This window comes from Mus pahari, chromosome X (genome assembly GCF_900095145.1).
Source record: "Mus pahari chromosome X, PAHARI_EIJ_v1.1, whole genome shotgun sequence".
Lineage (NCBI taxonomy): Eukaryota > Metazoa > Chordata > Mammalia > Rodentia > Muridae > Mus > Mus pahari.
This window is the reverse complement of record NC_034613.1, coordinates 111,772,269-111,779,270: the sequence shown is the minus strand read 5'-3', so window position 1 is coordinate 111,779,270 and position 7,002 is coordinate 111,772,269. Positions and strand designations below refer to the sequence as shown.

Genomic DNA, 7,002 nt, shown 5'->3' with positions numbered 1-7,002 from the left:
ATATATAATATATAATATATAATATATAATTTATTTTAATATAATTGTGTTTAGTTTGTTTCCATTTCCTCAGCCTAATTTTTCCCACCCTGATTTTTTCTGCTCTACCATGTACTTTGCAAGATAATTCAGGTACTATTTCATTTATTATCCCAGTTCAGATGATGACTTCTAACATGGTGAGATTTGAAACATAAAACATCAGGAAAAAAGGACTCAGAGTTATTAAAGGCAATGAAGTTGAGCAATAATGTTTATCTTTCATATTAATGCTTCACTTTAAATCAGTATTTAGAACGAATTCTGAATAGTTGTTTGTAGTTCATCACCTTATCACCAATTCCTAAATATCATTCTTTTTGACAGTAATACTTTAATATAGTTACTAAAGAAGATCATTTATTTATAAATTATGTTATTATAAAATATGCTACATTATACTCAGAAAAAATATTAGAGAACATTTTCATATTAGATAATATTTTCTCAATTAATTTTCTAAGTTAATGGGTATTAAAATGGATTTGTTTTGTTTTTCCTTTCTAGAAACTGCAGAAATTAACATTACTATTTATAGTGTATGTAAGATGCTTTTATGTAGTATTTATCATGTAAGGTATTATGTTTAAAATATTTTGCAATGTTACAATATTAAAAGTGTTTTCTAGTTCCATTTTGTTTTGGGTAAGAGCTTTTGTCAACAAAACAAATGTCTTAGAAAAACGAATCACTAGAGGAAGAATTAATTTTGTCTCGTGATTGCAAAGGTTTCAGTGTATACTCCACCATTGATGGTCTGTGCTGAGAGAATTTGATGACAGAAGGGTGATTTAGAGCAAAATAACGGATTCCATAATGTTCATAAAGAAAAGCACAACTAGAGGCAACAACACCCTACTAAATTAAGAAAACAATTAGAGTGGCTCATATCCTTGGATTTCCTGTAGGGTGACTTCACACCTAACATTTTTGGAAGCTTCTAAAATAGACCTTCCAGCTGAGTATCAAGGCCTGAAAGTAAATGCCAGCAAGATATTTTTTATTCACACCATAACTGTAATCAGTGTATGGTAATCTGTAATCCCAGCAAGGGGCTCAGGCAGGTGGATTACTGTGAGTTTGCTGCAAGCATTTATGGCATAGTAGAATATAAAACTCTGTTCACAAATCAAGCAAACAAATAATCAAATAATGTAACAGTACCAGTAAAAGGGTAAAAAAATTCTGTATTTTACATATATTTCTTCAAGATATGCCTGGTGGGTTTTGTATACCATGTTTGTTCATCTACACAGCTACTAATTATTGATTATGACAATATACCTGTTATATTTTTATTGATTATATTTTATTTTTATTTTTTGTTTTTAACTTTTGTTTGTAAATTTCTCTATGTGCGCCCCAATTCCACTCATTTTCTCATCTCTTCATATCCACCCTCCACCCTGATAACCTCCCCACCCAAACAGAAAAATATTTTATTGTGGAAGCTGTAGTGTGTTGCAGTGTACCTCACAGTATGTGCTTTTGTCCAAGCATCTCTGGTTTCAAGTGTTAATTTCAATGTCTCATTAATCTGGTATGCGACCTTTGGCTTCTCCTATTTTATCAATACTTGAAACTCACTGTGAATCCTCTTGGATATTCTCTTGTTGCCAAGTATCACGGAGATCCTGTATGTTTAGATCTGTAAGACTGTCCCCTTCATGTATTCCTGGAGTTCATCAATAGGGTAGGTATTGGGATGGGCCAATTCAAAGCTCTGGATCAGAGCATAAGAGCTATCTGACCTGGTCAGCAAGCTGCCTATCCCACTTTCATGGTCTGGTGGGCTGGTTCACCCACAACCCCTGCAACCAGGGCCTTGCTTCCCAGGTGAGGTGCATGGTGAGCTCTCTTGCTCTGATGACCTTAGTGTCAGCTCCCCTTCTTTAGCTGGCATGGATCCAAATGTATATGGGGTTATCTCTCCCATTCCCAGATACTGCATGGCAGACAAGTAGAGGGGCCAACTCTCTCATGATCACTCCCTACATCCTTGCTACCAGGGTCAGCTCTACTTGCTGCCCAAGGGAGCTACAGGGACCCCTCTCCCAAGAGCTGTAGCAGGTGAGGGGCAGGGATAGTTCTCCTGCTCTTATGACCCAAGGACCCACCTGCCACTGATGGTAAAGGGGAAGGAGGGTATCTCTCCTTCATCCATGCTACCTCAAAGGAGAGGAGTTGCAGGGTCAACTGTCATGCTCATACCATTTGACCTGCTTACCAGCAACTCCTACAATGTGCAGGCCTGCTCACCAGTACACTGCAGCTGGCTAGTTGCAAGGTCAGCTCTCCTGCTCTTTTGTCACCAGACCCATCTCTACCATGATGCTCAGGCAAGGAGTCTGGCCAGTTCTGTATATCCCTAAGATATCAACATGTCTGTAGTATGCCAGCCTAGAGCAGGGAGGTCCACCTAGACTTTGATGGCAACAGAACCCTGCTGCTACATGGCCACAGACCCAGATGTGGTCTCTGGTGGCAGCACAGGGCATAACCCCACCACAGTCTCAAATGGCATTACCAGCTACTCACATCAGGCTCTTCCTCACTATACTGGAATCTCCAGTTTTGCCTCTCTTTGTTATGCCCACATCCTTCTGTTACTCTTTATCTTTCAATTAACTACCACTTATTTGATCCTTTCAGTGGCACTGGGAGTCTCTGAGTGTCTGGAGTCATCTCAGGAGTGGTCTCAGGTGTGCTATGCCCTGCTTGGGCATTGTGTCATTGGGTTAGGTTCATCTGCCACACCTCCAGACTTGTATAGAACCTGCTGTCCAAGGCAGGGTTTTTGTAGTCTCTGTCTTGTTCTCTTCCCTAGGAACCTGTAAGGGTCAGCATGGTGAATGACTGTCCATTACCTCAATCTCTCTTTTTTCAGGGAGTATTAAGCTACGAATCATCCATATGTTCACTTACCATGAACATAACCTCTCTCCTCTCTGCCACCTACTGATATACATATGAAACAACAGCCTTATCTACAATGAATGCCTCTAAGGGCATTTTTCTTTTCTTGTTTTTGTTGTTGATTGTGTGTGTCTGTGTGTGTGTGTGTGTGTGTGTGTGTGTGTGTGTGTGTGTGTAAAGATACAATTTTTTATGTGTATGTGTGCCTGCATCGCTATTTATGTCCCATGTGCCTGCCTGATGTCAAATGCCCTGCAACTGAAGTTACAGTGGTTAAAAGACACTTGCTGTAGGTTCTATGAACCAAAGTTAGTTCTTCTGGAAGAATAGCAAGTACATTCCCACTGAGACAAGTCTGTTTCCATTCTTCATCTTTGGAGTGTTATTCATATGTTTATGCTAATTTCAAAGACATATATATTATATAGTAGTAATAGTAGAAGTTTCAATCCAATATATAGCACACTATCAAATTTGACAGTATTTCCTTCAGCACTTGCTGTTTAACCAAATGTACCAGTCTTCTTATTTTTCTTTTATGCATAGTAGAAAATACATATAGATGTTTACATTCTATGTTAAGGTTAAGTATATTTTCTATTTCATATACTAATGTTTCAATATTTATATTTAAGTCTATCTGAAGTTTTAAATTATTAGAATACAATTCAAATCTCAATCTTATTCTCCGGCTTACTAATTATATTCTACTTTTATGATCATACTCTTATTTGAGTTCTATTTACTTCTCTCATTGTGAAATATCCTTTGAGCTGAAGAAAATAGTTGAGGAATTTGCTTAGAAAGTAAATTACTGGCTTTAGAGATATAAACCAAATGAGAAAGATCAATGTCTTAGAATACTAATATAAAAATTCAACCAAAATAATGGAACAAATAATTGAGGAATATATCTTGCAGCTGATATGAGATTTAATTTGCCAAATTTAATGTATGCAGTAAGCCATTCCCAATAGCTGAAAAAATTCTATATAAGAACTTCATTTAAAAATTTTATAACATTAAAATGAAAGTAAGATGGAAAGTTTCCACTACTTAAAATAAAGAACTGAATAAAACAAAGTATTGAAATGGATATGAAGCAGAGCAATTTCCTCAATGTTAACTTCTAGAAGCCTATAGAGTACAGCAGGAAAGATAACTGGGGGCTTCTCTAATGCCTTCAAAATTTCTAAGGAAAAATTGTTTTCATTCCCTTATTGTGTAAATGGAAAGTAATGAATATATATTCATAATTTATTTAACAAGAAATATAACAGCAAGGACATTGGAAGAGGAATTCAGTATTTAGAAACTGGCTGTTATGACTGATAATCAATGATGGATATTTCACTAGGATAGAGGAAATAAAAGGTCATAATAGTTGCCTCAAATACAAGAAAGACTTACATTTGTTGACATGATCTCCGTTTGTCTTTCGTGGCCATTTATGTTCTGTTCCTGAAGTTACTCTTTTTCCCAAGCCCTAATATTGCCCCAGTCTGGTGTGATTGTTGAAAAGTGAGTATAATCAAAGTACTTTGAAAGTACTTCACATTTTAATAAATAATAGCAGAGAAAGATTTTAGTGTTTTAGATTTAAAGACTAATTTGCCAGTAATACTCCATGTTTGAGTTGATGTTGAAAAATTAATATAATATGTACCAGTAATCCTTTATTACTGTGTGTAGACATGTATCTTTTCTTAGATATTATTAATCTCAAAGATTAGTTCACGGTTATAAGTGAATATCTTAATTTACTGATTAGCTCTATGCCTGCACTAAATCTACTTCATAAATACCTCTTGAAATAAGGATCAATATTCTTCCCATCTATTATCAATTAAATTTTATTTTATACCAAAATGGTGAATAATTTATATGAGAAACATAACAATGATTATGATAGGTTGCTATTTTTCCATAACTTACCTAGACTATTCTGATACATAAATTACTTTAGTGGATAAATTTGAAAATTCATGCTAAAATTATGCTGTGAGAAAATAACTATAAAAATAAAGAAATCACATAATTATCAAATGCAGACTGATTTTCTTTAGGAGATAAGGGAAAAGAAGGTGTTTTGGGCTAGATTTTTGGTTAACTTGATATGAGCTACTGTCATTTGAGTAAAGGGAATATCAACTGAAAAATTATATCTAAGATATGTGTGTAGGTAAAACCATACTATATTTTCTTGATTGATGATTGATGTGGGGGGGGTACAGCTCACTGTGGGTAGCATCACTCCTAGTATGTGGTCCTGCAGGACATAAGACTGAAAATTTGAGCAACTGCATGGTGATAAAGTCAGTAAGCAATCCTCAAAAATGGTCTCTGCCTCAGGTCCCAATCCTAGGCTCTTTCCCAGTATGAATTCCTGCTTGGACTTCCTTTAGTGGTGGACTGATCCCTGAGAGTTGAAGTTGAAATAAACTCTTTGCTCTCCAAGTTGTTTGTGGTTGTGTTGTCTTATTTCAGTAATATGAATTCTAAGACAGAAAAAAAAGGTAGCATTACTTAGTCTATTAGTAACATTTTAATCTTTATAGTGTAATAAATGCAATATGTATAGTTATATGAAAACAGATTTAATGGATTTAAGTAATAAATTTCAATTTATGCACATATATACATATATATGTATATATTACATATCCTTCAATTTTATCAAATAATTATATATGGATTTAAGTAATAAATTTCAATTTATGCACATATATACATATATATGTATATATTACATATCCTTCAATTTTATCAAATAATTATATATATATATATATATATATATATATATATATATATATTACATTGGAGAAAGTAGTTATAAGATGTGTTAAGGAAGAAATATACAGAGTCCAGACACAATGGAAAATAAATTATTTATGAATGCTATTGAAATAGGTTTTAAATCCAAAATTAAAAGTCACTTTTAGGAATATAAATAAAACAGAGGAAATTATAAAGAATAAAAACAATTTGAATAATGTGACCATTAAAATTTTCATATACTTATATTTTGAATTACCATAAATAAATTAAGGAGTGATAATAAAAGGGCATACATCTCTCAAAATGGAAATTGTTTTATAACAACAATAATAAAATGTGTACAACAAAATAAAATAGTTTCTCCAAAATAGTTTATAAATAAAGACAAATTAAACTAAATAAAACAAAAATGTATTTAAAAAGCACACCTATTTGTAGCAGTTAACATCTGTCAACCAGCAGTCTGGTATCATTTTTAATTAATGAGTACTTACAAATATGCAAAACCAGAATCTCTTTGTTTTTTCATCTGTACAAAAGCATTTTACCAGAAGCATTTACTAAAAATAGAAAGAAGATATATAAAATGTTATCTGTGTCATTAACATATGTAGGATAATTAAGTAAAGAATGTGGCACAATTTTTTATAACATTTATTTCATGTAGTTGCTCATGCAGAAAAAATTTCCCACCCATTTTAACATGAGTAATTATGTATTAAAGTCCATTCCATTTACAGCATAATTGTGATTAATTTTAGTGAGAGGTATACAATGCATAGACAGACAATACTGAATTCCTAGTTTTCCTTCATTGAGTTTCTAATGATTTTAAATTAAAAAAAAAAGGAAAAGGGTCACTAAATATCAAATGATGTTAAAACAGTAGTACAAGTTAATGTGTAACCATATATGATAGGTTGCCAAACTAGTTTAATATTTAGTATTTCAAGATTGTCTTTGAGGTGTTTAAGCTAGGATTTAATGTTTGTTTTTACATCTTTTAGACAAAAAATTCAAACGTGGGGCTGAAAAAAAGAAATATTGGATAAGAATTTAGGTGGCTCATCAATAAGAAGGATTAATTCTCCCAATCAAAAAATGGGATATAGAACTAAACTGAGAATTCACAACTGAGGAATCCCCAATGGCTGAGAAGCATCTAAAGAAATGTTCAACATCCTTAGTCATCAGGGAAATGCAAATCAAAATGACCCTGAGATTCTACCTTCTACAAATCAGAATGGATAAGATCAAAACTTCAGG

At 33.3% G+C, this 7,002-nt stretch overlaps 1 pseudogene; it reads right to left on the bottom strand.

The window, feature by feature from the left end:
- Positions 1 to 2,928: 2,928 nt before the first annotated feature.
- LOC115063231 lies at positions 2,929 to 3,052 on the bottom strand (annotated as a pseudogene).
- Between the last annotated feature and the right edge of the window lie 3,950 nt (positions 3,053 to 7,002).